This window comes from Mauremys reevesii, linkage group 7 (assembly GCF_016161935.1).
Source record: "Mauremys reevesii isolate NIE-2019 linkage group 7, ASM1616193v1, whole genome shotgun sequence".
Lineage (NCBI taxonomy): Eukaryota > Metazoa > Chordata > Testudines > Geoemydidae > Mauremys > Mauremys reevesii.
Genome location: NC_052629.1, coordinates 78008758 through 78027095, shown reverse-complemented (window position 1 = coordinate 78027095; position 18338 = coordinate 78008758). Strand labels below are relative to the sequence as shown.

General features: G+C 50.2%; 1 protein-coding gene across 1 annotated transcript in view; it reads left to right on the top strand.

Moving 5' to 3' along the window:
• The window catches only part of TUSC2 (tumor suppressor 2, mitochondrial calcium regulator), a 45336-nt gene extending 30565 nt beyond the window's left edge, over window positions 1–14771 (top strand). Inside the window, exons 3-4 of the transcript XR_005601238.1 lie at window positions 13754–13892; window positions 14215–14771. The gene's annotated coding sequence lies outside the window, so the exon portion shown is untranslated. The remainder of the gene's footprint in view (window positions 1–13753; window positions 13893–14214) is intronic.
• Window positions 14772–18338: the final 3567 nt, after the last annotated feature.

Here is an 18338-nt window from a genome sequence, read left to right as displayed (position 1 = left end):
TGGAACCATGTCACTGCAGCCCCTGAGGGAGGGGGATGCAGGGCTCCGCCTGCTGCTTGCCGTACCTCCCCCAAAGCTCCCATTGGCTGTGGTTCCCCATTCCTGGCCAATGGGAGCTGGGGAGGGGGTGCCTGGAAGCTAGGGCAACAGAGGGAGGGAGCCCTCTGCTTCTCCCCACCCCCCCGTGCTGCAGGGACATGATGCCAGCCGCTTCAGGGAGCAGCGCGGGGCTCGAGGGGGGCAATCCTGCAGCTGTAGTTTGCACACCCCTGGCCTGGAGGCAGGCGGGGGGGGGGGGGGCGGGCACGGGCCGCTTGGCAGGCTGCAGGAAATAGCCCCGCAGGCCGTATGTTTGAGACCCCTGATCTAGGCCAACCCCCTGTTCAAAGCAGGACCAATCCCCAACTAAATCATCCCAGCCAGGGCTTTCTGAAGCCTGACCAGCCCCTCCAATTTCCCTGTAAGCTGTGCAGCCGTGCAGCAGCTTCTTTAGCGCCGTGCAGGCGCTCAGGGAACCCGCCCAAGGGAGGGGTGCCCCTATACCGGCCCCCAACCTGCCACGGCTGGGGCACCCCTCCACCAGCCCCAACTCTCCTGCGGCCTGGCCCTGCCACGGCCGGGGCAGCACGGCCCCAGATGTGGCTGGAGCAACCCGGATGCAGCCCAGTGCGGCCAGAGTGGCCTGGCCCAAATCCAGCCCTGTCCTGGGTACCCCTTCCCCAAACCCAGCTCTCCTCCCCTGTCCCAAACCCAGCCCCAGCCCAGACCTGCTGGGGCAAAGGGGCGCTTATCCTGCAGCCCCAGCCCCAGAATTGCCACGGCCAGGAAAGGCACCTTCCCCCACCAGCCCAGGTGCTTCTGCGAGGAGAGCTGGGGGGAGTCCTCTCTCCCTGTCGTAGCCCCAGAGCATTCTCCTGCACCCCAAGCCCCTCATCCCACCCCAGAGCCTGCACCCCGAGATGGAGCCCTCACACCCCTGAATCCCCAACCCTCTGACCCAGCCCTGAGCCCCCTGCCACACTCCAAACCCCTCGGCCCCACCGGAACCACATGAATTTTGTTATGTGCGCCAATATGAAAGTGATGTGTCACAAATCACCTCCATATTGGTGCACATAACAAAATTAATTCTGCACATTCTATGATTCTATGATTCATTCTGCACATGGGTGGGAAAAATTAGAGGGAACACTGCCCTTCCTCTCTGTTGCTGCATGCTCCGCCTCTCTGGAGACACAGGTGGGATACACAATGCTTAAGGAGCAAGGTGAGGAGGGGAGGGGAGGGGGAGCCTGGGAGGGGGTAAAGAGGCAGGGGGTGAGCCCGCAGAAGAGTGAGGAGGCAGGGCTGGGCTTGGCTGCAGTGGGGGAGTGAGGAGGGATGCAGGAGGCGGGCGGGGGGTGGGTCAAGAGGTGAGCGGCGGGTGCATGGGTAGCGGGTGGAGCCCCCGTTTGGGGAAGCTAGCCCCCGCCTCAACCCCTTCCACCCTAGCCCCAGCAGCTGGAGCCACGAGACCCCTCTGCCCCCCCCTAGGCTGGAGCCACAAGCCCCCCCACCCGGAGAACCCCGAGCACCCCCCCCTCTCGGCTGGAGGAGCCCCAGCTTGCTGAAGCCCTGAGTGTCCCCCCCCAACACCCCTGCCCAGAGGAGCCGCAGGCTGGCTGTAGCCCGGAGCACACCCCCTCTCAGCCAGAAGAGCTCAGGGCCGGCCGAAGCTCTGAGCCCCACCACCTCCCCGGAGAAGCCCCTGGGTCAGCTGCAGCCACAGCTTTCCCCTCCTTTTCCCTCCCCAGACCCAAGCTGCCCAGATATGTTTTTCATTATTATTTGGACTTCTATTATGACAAAGCATTTTTAAGTTTACTTCAGAATTGTTGTAGAACCACTTTTATCAAAAAAGCAGAAGAAAAAAACAATAATAATAATAATAATAAATAAAGACAAGAACATGCAAAGCACCTTATTTGTCTTTCTATTCTGTTAGGTCCAGTAAAGAATAGAGTGCATCCGAAGAAGTGGGTATTCACCCACGAAAGCTCATGCTCCAATACGTTTGTTAGTCTATAAGGTGCTACAGAATTCTTTGCCGCTTTTAAAGAATAGAGATAACTGTCCATTATCTTTATTATTGAGTCTGCAAAAAAACCCAACCCCCAAAAAAAACCTTACATAAATAAATTACAATGATTTGGATGTATATATGTGTATATTACCTTATTAATTTAGGAAAAATAAATAATCTTAGGAAAAAGTGTCAGTGTAGCCACCAGCAAGAGTTGGTGGCCGCACTCTGAGGCCACCAAAAAATTTGTTGCGGGAACCCCGGACTAAATGGTGCCTGGAGAAAGCCGACTTGCTGTCTGGCCTCATGCAAGTCCCTGCCCCTCCTGTGCCTCAGTTTCCCCATTTACAGCCTAGGGGACGATGACATCAGGCTGATGGAAGGAGCTGGAGAAGGACAAAGTGTTAGGTGCAATCCTGGGAGGAGGGTATCGTTGTGAGGGCTCAGCCCATGGGAGCACCATTCCACTGGGACACAGCTTCTCTTCATTAGTCTGCTGCCCTGCAGCAGGCAGGAGGGGCCGCCCTCCTCTGCCTTGCAACCTAGTTGAGGCTGTCATTGCCAGCTTCCTGGGCCATGGGTGGAAGTTCTCCAGAACAAGCCCACCAAGCTGGGGTTTAGCCCAGAGCCTGCCCCTTTGGAATTAACGCACCACCAGCAGTTTTGGCTTTGGAGTTTGCTCTACAGCCATAGCTAACAGCTATATGGCTTTAGCTCATGCGGTAGAGATTCATGCATTTAGCTCCAGAGATCCCACGTTCAATCCCACCTGCCAATGGCCGGAGTCTGGTGGTGTTACAAGTGGGGGCTTGTCTGGGATTTCAGCTGGGAAGTTTCTGAAGCTCAGGATGTGCTTCCTAAGCTAGAGAAAGCCACACACCTCCTGAGCATGGCGCTCTGTCCCATAAAGTGGGACTGTAATGGGATGGTCACCCTGCTCCTGCCCAGAGGCGTTAAAAGTAGTCCTGGAGGGGGCTGCAACTGGGTAAAACGGATTAAGAAGAGCTGGAGAAGCTGAGTGAGTAGCTGACCACAGCTGTGGCCAGCTCAATTAAGGCCCAGCTGGCCCTTATAAGAGGGCTGTGGGCCAGAGGCTAAAAAAGAGACTCTCTTTAGCTTCAGAGAGAGAGAGGGATTGGGCTGCCTGGGAAGCTGAGAAGGGTATCTAGGGTGGAGCAGTGCTGGGGAAGGGCAGAGGGAGCTGGGGAGCTCCTGCCTAGCAAAGCCCCAGGCTGCAGGCCAATTTAAGGGCCCACAAAAGGTACTGGGGCAGCCCAGAAAAAGGCAGAGGCAGCTGGTCCAACCCCCCTTGCCAATGCTTAGTGGTTTATAGACTGCAGCCTGCCCCAGGGAGCGGGGGCTAGATGATGACTGGCAGTAGCCACTGAGTGAAGGTGGGGATAGGGGGTTGGAGGTTCCCCTGGGAGGGGAGACCCAGACCGAGGGGGTACTGCAGTGAGCAGAGCCCCTGGGCAGAGGGCACCAGGGTCCGGGAGGGACATGGGGGGCCAGCGGCAGGCGAGACACCGGCCTGCAGAGGGCACTCCGGAGCTGGAGAAGAGCTAATTGCCAGGATGACCAGCAGGAGGCGCCGTGCCAGTGAGTCATCACCCCACCACAGGCACCAAGACCACTTAGCGAGAGATTAATGAATTTTCTAACAGCCAGATGACATTTAGCTCCAGAAGTCCCAGGTTCGATCCCACCCACTGACGACCAGGGTCTGTCGGTGCTACATCTACACTATGGCGGCACATCTATAGCACCAGACTGTAGATGCTTCCTACATCACTGGAGAGTTTGTCCATCAGTGTAGGTAAAACAGCTTTCCACGTGATCATAGCTAGATAGGTCAATGGATGGATTTTTCTGTCCACTAGTCGCATCTACCCTGGTGTTAGGGCAGCATAGCTAGAGTGCTCAGGGTTTTCACACCTGCATACCCCCCTGAGGGCCATACCTCTGTTGACCTAACATTCAAGTGTAGCCCAGACCTCAGGATAAATTGTGCAGATCTCTGAGCCTCTCTCTCCTGTTTGACTTGAGCAAGGAAACAGTTCACTCCTCCCTGAGGTCACTGGGGCCAGTCCTACCTCTCCAGTCCCTGCTGGCTCTCTACAACCCCAGCTCTGCACCAATTAGGCTTGGGTCCCATTTTTGAGGTTGGTTTCGCAACCGGAACAGCTAGAGCCTTTATTCATGTTTTAAGTGGAAGCTGAGCCTCTGCAGACCAACCAAGCAGCTCACCAGTGGCTTCAGCCTGCTGTCCCACCCCACACTGACTGAACCTGAGCCCTGCCATCAGAGATCTCAAAGCGCTTTATGAGGGAGAGTCACCATGCTGATCCCCATTTTGCAGAAAGTAAATGGAGGCAGAGAGGGGAAGGGACTTCCTCCGGGTACCGCAGGGTGAATCCAGGACTCCAGATCTAAAAGTAAGAGACTGTCCTGATTGGACAACAGGGCCAGAGCCACTGGCAAACTCATAATCCTCTACACATGATCTGGGGGGTGGATGATGCGGGGACAAAGAGAGACACTGAGACAGCTAAATATAGATAGATGCTGGAAGCGCTATTTTTGTTCAGAACTTTTTCTTCTTCTATTACCAAGTGAAACAGGCGCCCTCCCCTTCCTCATTCTCTATTGGTGAAATGATAATTACAACTAGAATTATGAAGCACCTTGATGATCATACGTCAGGGGCATAGCAGCCCAATGGCTGACAAGGAAAATCATGCTTCTTGTCAAACCCATCAGAAACTAACAAACAGTGGATAATGGAACTGGTCGGACTTAATTTGTTTGGATCTTCAAATATCCTTCGACCAAGTGAAGAAGCCACTGAGGAACCGATTGAGAGCCCTGTCCTGAATCAGAGCCAGGCCTAGCTGTGCCACAGGCATGTGCCACAGTCATCAAGCCCTTGCGCTGTGGAGTGAGATGGATTTATGCTCTTCAGTGCCTCAGCTCATGTAGCTCTGCAATATGATAGCTATCACTTATTACACAGCCTTTTTTGCAAACCCCACGGTTGTATTTGCCTCCTGCAGCAGTGAGTCCCCTGGGTTAACTACAACCTGCCTATATAACTATCTCCCTTTTCTAGTCCAGAGCATACTGCCTTTCAGTGTCCCCTTGCCCTCTTATTTTAGGATAGAATGAATGCACCGGCCCTGCCCCACTATGCTGTGGGGGAGGGGGGCGGCGCTGGGGACAATTCCCAGCTGCAGGTACTGACGTGCAGGGCTGGGAGCAGTGAATGGCTCCTGTCTCTGTCTAGTTCTGGCTATTGAAGGAGCAGGGTTTGATGGGCTCCAGTTCACCTTGGCTGGTGGCCGTGATGACACGTGGCCTAGAAAGTGGGGGAGGGTGAAGACAAGTGGGATGTCAGGCTGAGCCTGGGAGTGCCCATAAGCTGCAGTGGGGATACCCAAGATTCCAAGGCAGGAAGGCTGCCCGGGGTCTGGGAGAGAAATGAGAAGAGGCAGCAGCCCAGGCCTCCTGCTCCCTGCCTGTTCCCAGGCACTGAGTGCTGGAACGTGACCCATGCTCAGGAAGAGACGGTCTCCTGTTCCCCATCGGATAGCACAGGACGTAAAGGGGACAAGGAAACCCCCGGCCCACAAAGCTGTCAACAGGAAACTGCCACAGAGTCACTTACTGAAAGCTTTTTGGCTTGGTGCACACTGAGCCTTGTCTGTGCAGTGGTGACTTTGCAACAGCAGCCCCCAGGCCGGGCGGGCAGGCAGGCAGCCGGGTCACTGCTCCCTCCAGGTAGTATTTCTCCCCCACCAGCAGCTCACTTGCCTTCCAGCACCTGGGGCTCAAGGCCTTGAACAACCTTGCCTGTGTAGAAACCCACCCCACTGGGTTTTGGTGCCGCAGACCCTGGCTGCATTAAAGACTGCCGGCTCCCTGATCCCTTCTGTGTTTCCGAGATTGCCCTGGGGCTTCTCAGGGCAGCTGGCAAGCGGTCATGGGGAGGCTTAACAGGTAGAAGCAATCTCCCCACTGACATCATCTCAGTCTTTTCCTCCTCACAATTCACCATCATCGTTAAATCGAGGAGCACAGTCCATGGAGTTCTACTGTGCAGTCTCTGGCCATCCTTGCCTTCCTGCGGAGGTGCGGCCCACAAAGACTACATGTCCCAGCATGCAAAGCTCTAGCCAGATCATCTGGCCTACCAAGGAGCCTAACGTGGTGCCAAAGGCCATATTCACTACAGAGACTGTGACACTCTATACCTCAGGGGAGCACCCTGTAACCTCCATATTAATCATTTATATATAATTAGGATATTTCATATAAAGCATGCCATGTAAATTATCATGGGAAAGGTTATAATCTGCTGAAAGCCATTGTTCTATCTAAGTACGTATATTACTGGTGTATATGAAGTTATGAGATTGTGTTTTATGGTTGTCACTAAAATATGCTGAGAGTTGGGGAATCGCCCAGATATTAGCTCCCCAGAGATAACAAGGGAACTAAGCAACACCCGGGCGGGTGTTGAAAAAACATCAACAGCCATTGTCCAGCAAGGGAGTTACAATTCAATGACTCACTTGCACAAGTCCCCCCAGGGGAATTAGGACGGAAGAATCCCATGCACTGCTACAGACTAGAGACCGAATGGCTAGGCAGCAGTTCTGCAGAAAAGGACTTAGGGGTTACAGTGAATGAGAAGCTGGATATGAATCAACAGTGTGCCCTTGTTGCCAAGAAGGCTAACGGCATTTTGGGCTGAATAAGTAGGGGCATTGCCAGCAGATGGAGGGATGTGATCATTCCCCTCTATTCGACATTGGTGAGGCCTCATCTGGAGTAGTTTGTCCAGTTTTGGGCCCCACACTACAAGAAGGATGTGGAAAAATTGGAAAGAGTCCAGTGGAGGGCAACAAAAATGATTTGGGGGCTGGAGCACAAGACTTATGAGGAGAGGCTGAGGGAACTGGGATTGTTTAGTCTGCAGAAGAGAAGAATGAGGGGGGATTTGATAGCTGCTTTCAATTACCCAAAAGGAGCTTCCAAAGAGGATGGATCTAGACTCTTCTCAGTGGTACCAGATGACAGAACAAGGAGTAATGGTCTCAAGTTGCAGTGGGGGAGGTTTAGGTTGGATATTAGGAACAACTTTTTCACTAGGAGGATGGTGAAGCACTGGAATGGGTTAACTAGGGAGGTGGTGGAATCTCCTTCCTTAGAGATTTTTAAGGTCAGGCTTGACAAAGCCCTGGATGAGATGATTTAGTTGGGGATTGGTTCTGCTTTGAGCAGGGGGTTGGACTAGATGACCTCCTGAGGTCCCTTCCAACCCTGATATTCTATGATTCTATGAATTGCTCAACCTTGCCTGGGGACTCAGAAATGCCCACCAGACATGCCAGGACTTGTGTTCTCCAAGCACATGGAGAGAGGATATAAAATAGGGGACAGAGGCCGCATGGTTGGTCCTTTCTCCTACCCCACCCATGCTGAAGGCAACAAGAATGCTGCAGCTGAGGAGACTGGTCCCCAGGCTAACAAGGAGAACCTGCATATGAAGGACTGCAACCAACCTGAAATATCCAATAGGCTGAGAAAATCTGCTTAGTCCAGATATTGCCTAGCCTAATACAGTTGAGAATTGAGACTGCACGCTTATCTTTTATTTTCTTTTGATAACTACTCTGACTTTTTTGCCTATCACTTATAATCACATAAAATCCATCTCTTGTAATCAATACACTTATTCTAATGTTTATCTTTACCAGTGGGTTTGACTGAAGTGTTTGGTAAATCTGCTCACATTACAAAGGCTGGTGTATGTCCACTTTCCATTGATGAAGTGGTGAACCCATTAATAAACTTGCATTGTTCAAGAAAGGTTCTTGAGCAGTGCAAGATGGTATATTCCTGAGGTACAGTGCTGGAAGTTAGGAGGATTTGGCTGGTGCCTTTCTCTGTGTGATTCATGAGTGGCTCTGGGAGCATTCATGCAATCTGGCTGGGCGTGGGGCTCCACATGCGATTGTACTGAGTGGTAACAGCACCTGGAAGGGTTTGCTGCTTGTCACCAGGCTTGTGCAAGATGACCCAGATTAGTGATTTAAGGAGGCACAGTGGTCCCCCAGTCCCAGGTTACACCCCAGGGATCCCATCACAAAGGCACAACCACAGGCCCCAGCATGCAGTGCTCCTCACTGCTGGAGATGGGGATCGTCACCTGCCATCTTTCTGGGTACTACTTGGAGCGCTGCATGCCGTAGGCCCTCACGATCACGTGGCCGCAATGTGCCCCATGTTAGGTGAATGCAGCTGTTGGTCGGGGAAGGTTGGGTGCCTTGAAGTAAGTGAGTGATGAGCCATGCCTGGAGGGTGCTGGGACAGCACTGGTGAAGTGCATGCAGCAGGTACTCAAAGGCTGAGGAATAGGGTTCTCCAGGCAGTGCACAGCTTACACTGAGTCTCACTGCCTCCGGTGACACAGAGACTATAAAACAACTCAGGAAAGAGCAGGTCAGCACCGTGAGCTTGCTGGGGCCCATTGTCCCAGGCATGACATCACAGGCAGCCAATGGGAAAGGCCCCCCAGTGAGCAGAGCTCTGAAGCCCTTTGGCAGCACAAGCCCCAGGGAGCAGGCAGCAGGGGTGAGCCGGCTAAGGAAGGAAGTGACCTCAAGGCAGATGAGATATGGAGGGAGCCAGAGAATCAAAGGGAGCAGGAGCGCTGCCAGGGGACGTGGTCACCAGCAGCAGGGGAGCCCAGAACTGACTTTTATTGTTCGGAGTTCAGCGCAAGTGGAATAATCCCGGAGCAGGGGAAGAAAACACAGCTTGGGCCATTTCTCCAGCTGCTGTGGAAACAGCCCACAGACCCCTCCCTGCCAGCATGGCTCCTGGCCCCTATGCCCTCCTGAGCATCCCCAATGTGGGAAGAGCCCAGAAGTGGGCTGGAGAACCCAGGCTGGTGGAGGGAGCCTTCCTGAAGCTCCTCACACACCGAACTTGGAGGGTGGATGGCTCCCACTCCCTGGCTGTGTGCAAATGTGCAAGGGAAGGATCTTCCCTTTAGCAAACAGGAGCATTAGCTGAGGTGGAGTTTCCTTCTCCTACTGCAGAGCCTGCTTGGCTGGTATGAGAGCATGTTGCAGCTGACTACTGTGTATTTAACCCTTCAGCATACACGGTGCAGGATTTCACAGATAGGGCTGCTGTTCAATTTTACATCCACCAGCAGACACAGATATTGGGGCTTAGTCTCTGCAGTTGTTTGGCTAGATGGGTTAGTTGCCAAGCGCTATTTCTATGCAGGAGGCACCAGATGGTGCTGTTAGGCAGAGCCTTACAAGCCCTTTTCTTAGCATGCAAGCACAGACCAGTCTTTAACAACACGCCATATTTGTGATGCACATTCTTTGCTTGGGAGCTGGTGCAAACAGCAAGTGTTTGCTCTCTACCTTGGGCTCTTGAGCTAGAGTTGGTGCAGAGGTGCTCCCTGGGAACCAGACATCTGGAATCCCTTTGAAACAGCAGGGGGAATTCAGGGAAGCAGAGTATAATTAGAATCGGGCCTGGATAGCAGGGCTAATGAACGTACTCTTGCAGGACCTACCCTGGGAATTTTAATAACCTTAAGTGATCAGCAGCTTAGTTTTAAGTCTTTGCCAAAAGATGGCACCTGCAATGCCACAGCACTGCAGGCCTGGTTTAGAAAGCAAAGTGCCCCGTAGTGAGTCACGAACTGCTCCCTGCTCATCCCTTGCCCTGCCAGTCCTGACCTGGCCTGCCTGTGCCATCTGAAAGTGGCACAGCATGGTGCGGTGTGGCTTGGCCGGCGCCCCTGTCGTTTGGTACTGCGTCTCTCTGACGCTCAGGAACAAGCTGTTCTCTAGCCTGTGCCAGTTTAAACGTTGCAAATGAAGAGAAGAAAATTTTGTCCCTCCCATCAGGAAACAATTCTGGGCAGACAAGGCTATTGTACTTAAACAGAACCTCCTGTCCCAGTGTTTCCTACAGCACAGCTAGAAGGGAGCTGCCAACTGCCTTCCGCTGCCTCTGCCCAGCCCTCACACTAGGACAGGGGTGAAAGGAGCAACGAGGAGGAGGTCCCTGGTTGGTTAAGCAGTTTGCTTGTAAGGCGGTAGTTAGCAAGTGACTGGCCCCTATTCCCGACCCTGCCAGCAACTCCTTGTGGGACTGGGTTGAGTCACTTCACCATTCTGGGCCTCAGTCTCCAAGGACAGTGGTACTGGCCCAGCACTGGAAAGGGCTCAGCTCTACCACCATGAAGTGCTCAGCTCTGTGTGAGCCATGGGGGTAGTAGGCCCTTTCCAGTGGGGCTTCCTAAGCTGAAGGCAACAGATTCCTCTCACCTTAGGCACCTTTATCAGCCACTCCTTGGGTATAGAGGGCAGGCAACGGTGCAGTAGGTGCTAGAGATTAGGGAGTGTTTAGGAATGTGCATTGTTTGGAGACAGGCTCCTCCCTCATGATCGGGGCAGCAGAACTGTTTCTGCTGTAGCAGTTTGAGGAACTTAGCACTGCATCACTCCAAAGGCTCTCAAATCCCAACATGCAGCGATGCCTCCAGCTGGACTGGCCTATGCATTCCTGGACATTGATTATGCCATTCTTGGTACCTGCGTAGTCCTGAAAGAGCAAGAGCAGGCTCCGAGCTCAGCAGCACAGGCTGCCCAGATCACATCACAACAGCAATCAGCATTGGCTCCTGGCTGTACACTGGCACCACTTCAGTCCTCATCTTCACTGGACTCCAGAGGATGGGCCCATAGCACCAGCATGACACCATCACCGTGCATGATCACCCTCTGCTCCAGCACAGTAACGGAACCGGCAGCTGCAAGAGCAAGACACGTGCAGGAGACAGAGCATTCTCGGGGACTGGCCACCAATCTAGAACTCATGGCCAGAAGAAACCAGGGGAAACACAAACATAATATTAAGGAACCAGCCAGGCCCAGTGGGGTCCAAATAGCTCTGCTTATTGAACATCCCCAGCATCCAGGCCTGGCTACATAGAGTTTGCTGCTGTGGCTGGGTTCTGCTTCTTGCAGCTTCTTAAACAAAACACAGTGAGCGCCACTAGAAGGTTTACAAACGATTTAAAGGGATATTGCCCTATTCCTATACACTACAGGCTCCTCCACCTTTAATGTAATTGTAAAATGCCAAAAAGTTACAATGCATCACTCACTAAATGCACAACATGCTACAAATTCAGTCTGAGAACTGGTTTGTAACTTCTCCGTGGATCACATCTCACTGGCATCCCACCCATTTCGGAACAGTGTCTGCACTTTCTCAGGTCGCTGGATCAGCAACAGCCTTCTGCCCTATAGTATTCCGGTCTCTTGTAGTAGAAACAGGGCCCTGAGGCTCACTGGTGCTATCACAAGTTGCTGTGGCTGTATTGCAAGTTCAGTGTTTTCAACAGGCGTTGCTGTGGGACAGAACATTCCACAGGACTTGTGCTCCAAAGCAGGTCTCTGTCTTCTCCTCGACATGTCTGGTGCCTCTTCTATCTGATAAGGCAGAAGACCAGTCTGTGACACAATCTCCAGATTTCCATGACTTAAAGCAGGTGTCTCTTATGAAGACTTTCTCCCATGTGAAAACTATGCGGTTGGGTGGGATTATTTTGTGGCCAGTTGATCACACTGTTTCTTATGAATGTCTCTGTGTAGATCGTAGATCGGGCCTTAACAAGTCCAGGAGAGTCCTTAAATTACGTCCCATAAACAACATTGCTGGCTCCTGATTTGTAGCAGCATGGGCTACGTTCCTATAGGCCAACATAAAATTCACAATCTTGTACTGTAAACTGCCTTTATCCAGGGCTGTAGTGCAAACTGTTTGAATGTCTGAATAAACTTTTCTGCTACTTCGTTTGTGGCAAGAAGGGAATTCACTGATGTGACATGATTGATCCCATTTCTTTTGACACACAAATTAAACTCTTTGGATGGGAATTGAGTTCCATTGTCACTTACAATCTGGTCAGGAACTTCTGTCTGTGCAAACAAGTCTTAATACTTCCACCATCTGCGTGGAATTCGCAGAGTTCATACAGAATACTTCAGGCCATTTAGAATGGGCATCTTCTGCAATCAAAGGCATATGTTCCATTAACAGCCCCTGGGGGCTACGTGGATCTGCTGCCATGGGGCAGATGGCTACCCCCAAGAATGCAAAGGAGCATATCTAGGTCTGCGTTGTGTTTGTTAACAACCATGCCATTTCCTCTGCTTGTTTATCAATCCCTGTCCACCACGCACAACTCCCAACCAGGATTTTCATTCCCAAAGGGTCTCGTGTAATTCTTGGTAGAGGCGTGACCTGAGCTACATTGGAACCACCACCCTAGGGCCACACATTAGGCATAGGTGGTGGGTGGGCAGGGCTAGACAGGGCTCATCCCCCTTCCCAAACCTATCTCTGCTTTGACACCCTGCTGCCCACATGCATGCCCAGCTCGGTAAGTGAAGCCCTCAAGCCAGTGGCACTCTGCCTGCATATGGATGCACATATCACATGATGCTGGGGCAGGATCCTCCTAATCAGTGAATGCTCGAGCGGGGAGCTGGGCCCAGCCCCATGGAACTGGAGCTGCTGATTTCTCCTCTCTCTCTGAGAGTAGGTCCCTTCCAAACACCCACAGGGGTGGGACTCAGGCCCCCTCCTCCCCAAGAATTTTTCACCAGCCACCTGTGACATTCATCAGCCTGGATAGCCACATAACTGGTCATTTCAAGCAAAGAAAGCTGGCCATAGTTGTCCGTGCATATTAGGCCATCCATTCATCAGCCAGCATGAACTGTTTTCAGTGGCACGTCATACCATGGCATTTGTCACTGGCAAGGGTTCAAGCTGGACCATGGAGTACATACAGACTCCACTTGAGGATCCATCCCTGCTGTGTGCAGTGGCTAGCGTGACAAGCAGAAACTTTGAAGTTAATCTGGTAACAGCAAGCAGCCAAAAATACAGCCCCTCTCTGCAACCATTGCAGGGGCTCCTCGTCTTTGGGTTTCAGATTGCAGGTGGAGGTTGATGATCTAGACCCAGAATAAGCCAGTTCCCCTACAGAGATTGGTGAAATTTTGTAACTCCCCAGCCTAAGATCAGAGCTGCTCTGTCAATGGCATGTAGCCTATCTGCGGCTGCTGCCAGTAAATATCTCCAATAGCTGGAGATGAGACACTAGATGAGGAGGCTCTGGGTTACTACAGAGAATTCTTTCCCAGGTGTCTGGCTGCTGGGTCTTGCCCACTGTCATGGAGTCACTGGGGCAATGCTCTGGAACTACTGCATACAAAGCCAGTCAGGACTCTGGGGGAGCCTCCTCTCTCCGAGCATACTGTCTCCAGAGCAAGAAGCTTACACAGCTTCGACCTTCCTGGGTCTGACCTCAAAACATTCAGCATCCCCTTCCACACCTGTTAATTATTTTTTATTTATTTCAGGACCCTACTTCCAGAAGACTGCGGTAAGCCAACAGAAGTCTCCCAAGATTACCTCAGTATTGCCCATCTATCAGAGCTTATCTAAAATAATCACAGAGACCACAACTTAAACAACCGATTCTTTATTAACTAGGGAATTAGGAATAGGATAGGCAAGAAGGGAATGGGGAGGCAGGATTAATACTGAACAGATTTTATAAGCAGTCACTCTTTCACACAGGAATTACAAAAGGGTAAATGATGGCTGCTCTCTATACCGTGTCCAGATTCTGATGAGACCAGGATTTGATGAATGACTCACTGGACCACGATCCCCTCTGGAACAGTGACCACACCAGAAAATGACAATGAGGAATCAGGTAAGAGGCCTAACTAACTTCCCACCCTAACCCCTTTGTGACATCCTGTCTGTGAGTAAGAGCCCTAGCCACTCGAGATAGAAACCCTGTGGATGGAAGTATGCTTCCCTTAAAACAATAAACTCCAACAATAAATCAGATCTTTTCCCATTGAATTAGTGTTGAGCTATTACTTAGATGGATAACTGGTGTCTGATCTCTTTCCTTCTCTCCGAGGTAAGAGCAGAGGAAGAAGAACCCCTCCCTGCTCTTTCCCAACCTATATAATCCCTCCCATTGCCTAACAACAAGCCACTAGATTTCCCGCCTTTTCTCTCCTAAGGGAACAAGAAGACTGTCTAACATGGTGGACTATTTGGACTTTACAAACCAAAATGGCGGACAATAAACAAACCATATTAAACACCATTACCAAGTATCAGGTCATAATTTGATTTGGGTGGAACTCACACACCATGTGCTTCCTGCTGCGAGTACACCCGGGTGGGGCACTTGGGGAAGTCAGAAGGCCCTGCACCCCAACTCCGCCGTCAGACATGACTCTCAGCCAACCAGTGAAACAGAAGGTTTAGAACTCAGCGTAGGACAGAACTTGTTAGCACAGAAATCAGTGTCTTTCAGCCAAGTCCATCTTGGGGGGAGGGGAGCCCAGAGCCAGGGCTCTAACCCTCCCTCGGTGCCCCAAGCCAGATGAGACTGACTCGCTTCCAGCTGCCTGGCCCCTGCCCTTCCCATTGCTCCTCCTCCGGCCTTTGTCTCGCTTCCTGGGCCAAGAGTCACCTGATCGCATCCCGCTCCTGGGTCTCAGGTTACAAAGGGGCAGTCATAGGATCTGTGCAGGCAGCTGGAGCAATCCCTGCAAAAGTCAAACACCCTTATTCCCACCACCTAGATGACCTCCTGAGGTCCCTTCCAACTCTGATATTCTATGATTCTATGATACTTCCGCACCCCCAGGGCCGGCCCACAACATTTTGGCACCTGAGGCGGAGAGCTCAAATGACACCCCCACGCCCCCTCGCTTTGGCCAAAACTTTGAAAGGTCTCAATTCTGCCTTCTTCCTGTTCTACTCCTCTAATGATACTGCTCTGCTACCTACCCCTATAAAGAAGAATTAACAACTTAAAATGCCTTGTTCAAAAATTTTAAGTAATGCTTAACTTTCAAATGCCTGAACAGCAAATGTAACTTTTCTTGTCTGCATAATAAACACTGGCATTTTTATCTGTTTGAATAATCAAAGTGGTGCTTTCCATGCCTTCTGGGTTGCAAAGATTTGACCTGCTTCCTGAAGGTCCATAGTCTGGGCCAGCTCATGCGCTATTGAGATGGTTGCAAGGTCGACCAGCCTCTCCTGTGTCATTGTGGAGCGTAGATGTGTTTTTATTAACTTCAGCTTGGAGAAGCTGCATTCTCAACTGGCAACTGTTACAAGAAGTGTTAGAAGTATGCGCAGAGCAACAAAAGCATTTGGAAAGAGGGTGGTCATCTTATTTGTGCACATATATTCCAGAACAGCCTTTGGAGTTGATCCTGCTGAAATGTATCTTGAAAGGGCTTTCAGTTCATCACCTAAATCACTTGCATCAATATCGCACATGTCATCATGTGTCAACACTGTCTCTAGTGCCCTGCATTGCTGGTGGAGGTCTTCTTCAGGTATAGTGAGGAGTTTTGGAATATCATACACCATCTCAAATATACTGCTGTGTTCCTTGAGTGGAGGAGGGATAGTTCAGTGGTTTGAGCATTGGCCTGCTAACCCCAGGGTTGTGAGTTCAATCCTTGAGAGGGCCATTTGGGGATTTAGTTGAGGATTGGTCCTGCTTTGAGCAGGGGGTTGGACTAAATGACCTCCTGAGGTCCCTTTCAACCCACAGGGCCTTGAGCTGCATGAAACATTCTTCAACTGACTGCACAAACTAGCACCTGGTTAAAGAATTCAACTTTGAATTGTTGTTTGGGGTCTCTTATGGGATTATCCTATGCCTCATAATCAAAATGCCTTCTTCTTTAGTGACTCTTGTATTCTTGAATGGGTGGGAAAATAGCTTCAGTGTGAAGTTCCTCTGCCAACTTCTGTGCACTCTTCAGAACATTTTGAAATCCCTCATCTGACCAGTAAGACTGTAGATATGACTTTGCTTTGTCCAGTTGTTCTATTGCTCCAGATATATCAAGGTCAACACCTTGGAGTCTCTTGCTTACAACATTTATTTCGAACAGTATGTCATTTCACAACCCTAAGCCACACAGAAATTTGAAGTTATGTATGTTTCTGGTGATTCCATTTCCCTTTGCCACTGTTCTCCCATGAACAGTTCCCGTCATAGCATTATCCTCCATAATGGCAACTATGGCATCATCTATCTTCCCAATTTGGTGTTTTATAGGCTTTATTGCCTCCACTCGACTTTCCCATTGTGTGGCACTCAGCGGTTTCAGTGTCAGAGAGGCTGTTCCCAGATGTTGCTTCAAAATTTGCCATCAATGAGTTGATGCAGAGAAAAATACATAGATGCTTTGAATTACATTAAAAAATTCAGCAGCCTCACTGAAAGCTGATGCTGCATCACTGACCACCAAGTTCAATGAATGAGAACTGCACGGGACAGAAAAAGCTCTAGGGTTTAATTCTCAGATCTGTATCTGCACTCCTCTGTTCTTTCCTCTCATGTTGGCACCATTATCGTAGCCCTGATCCTCTCATGTCAGCTATCGCAATTCCTGTATCTTCCAGCTTTTTAAGAAGCACATTTGTCACACTCACTCCTGTAGTATCATCAATGTCAATAAATTCTAGAAAATGCTCTCTGACAGTCACCATTGCAGGGACATTTTCACTAGGTTCTGTTGTTGTTACAAAACACACCATTAAAGTCATTTGTTCCGTATGGCTTATGTCAGCTGTGCAGTCCAGAATAACAGAGTAATATCTTGCTGACTTCAGATCTGCCACAATCTTTTATTTGAATTTTGTTGATAGTAACTGTGTCATAAATATAAAGGGAAGGGTAACCACCTTTCTGTATACAGTACTATAATATCCCTCCTGGCCAGAGGCACAAAATCCTTTTACCTGTAAAGGGTTAAGAAGCTCAGGTAACCTAGCTGGCACCTGACCAAGAGGACCAATAAGGGGACAAAATACTTTCAAATCTGGGGAGGGGGAAAAGGCTTTGTTTTGTCTGTTCTTTGTCTGTCTGTTCTGTGTGCTTGCCGGAGACAGATTTGAGGGGGCCATTTAGGGATTTGGACATTGGTCCTGCTTTGAGCAGGGGGTTGGACTAGATGATCTCTTGAGGTCCCTTCCAACCCTAATGATCTATGATTCTACAATTCTAAAGCAAGCACTCCAGCTCCATTAGTATTAGTAAGTACCAGTGAAGGAAAGCTTACTTTTATTTTGGCTTGTAATTTCTTTTGTCTAAGAGGGAGGTTTATACCTGGTTTTGTAACTTTAAGGTTTTGCCTAGAGGGGAGATCCTCTGTGTTCTTGAGTCTTTTGTTATTCTGTAAAGTACTTACCATCCCGATTTTACAGAGGTGATTCTTTTACCTTTTCTTTAATTAAAATTCCTCTTTTAATAACCTGATTGATTTTTCATTGTTTTAAGATCCAAGGGTTTGAGTCTGTGTTCACCTGTACCAATTGGTGAGGGAATTATTCCCAAGCCTGCCCAGGAAAAGGGGTGTAGGGGTTTGGGGGAATATTTTAGGAAGGTAGGGCTCCGAGTGGCCCTCCCTAAATGTTGTTTAAATCACTTGGTGGTGGCAGCGTTACCTAATCCCACGTACAAGGAAGGATTTGTGCCTTGGGGAGTTTTTAACCTAAGCTGGTAGAAATAAGATTAGGGGGTCTTCATGCGGGTTCCCACGTCTGTACCCTGAAGTTCAGAGTGGGGAGGGAACCCTGACAAACTGTATGATCTCATTTTGAATTGTTTTTCCAAGGTAGTGGTGTATGTACATTTCTTGGGTGGTGACTCTTCTTACATGCTCCTGGAGTACAGCATCAAACTCCGCCATCAGCTCCACAATTTTAAGGAAGTTTCCATTGTTTGGCACATACAGCTGATCTGCAGTGCCACGCAGTGTTAGGTTTTGGGTAGCAAGCATTCTCACAGTGGCAATGAGCCTTTTCAGAACATTTTGCCAGTAAAGAGACTCTGATGCAATCTTCTCTTGATGCTGATCATCTATGGTGGCCTTTAACCTTAGTCTCATCTCAAGCTCTTTCCACCTATGGAATGCTCTCTGGTGATTTGCTGCCTTCTCATGGCATGCCAGATTTCTAGCCAGATTTTTCCTGCCCTTTGTTCCTGTAGAACCCAATGTGGCTGGAACATTAGACTGGAAGAGTTTGCAACAAAAACAGTTATGCAGCATTCTGGGTTTTTGAGTACATAAGCCATGGCCTCTCCACTTTGTCACCATTGGGGATT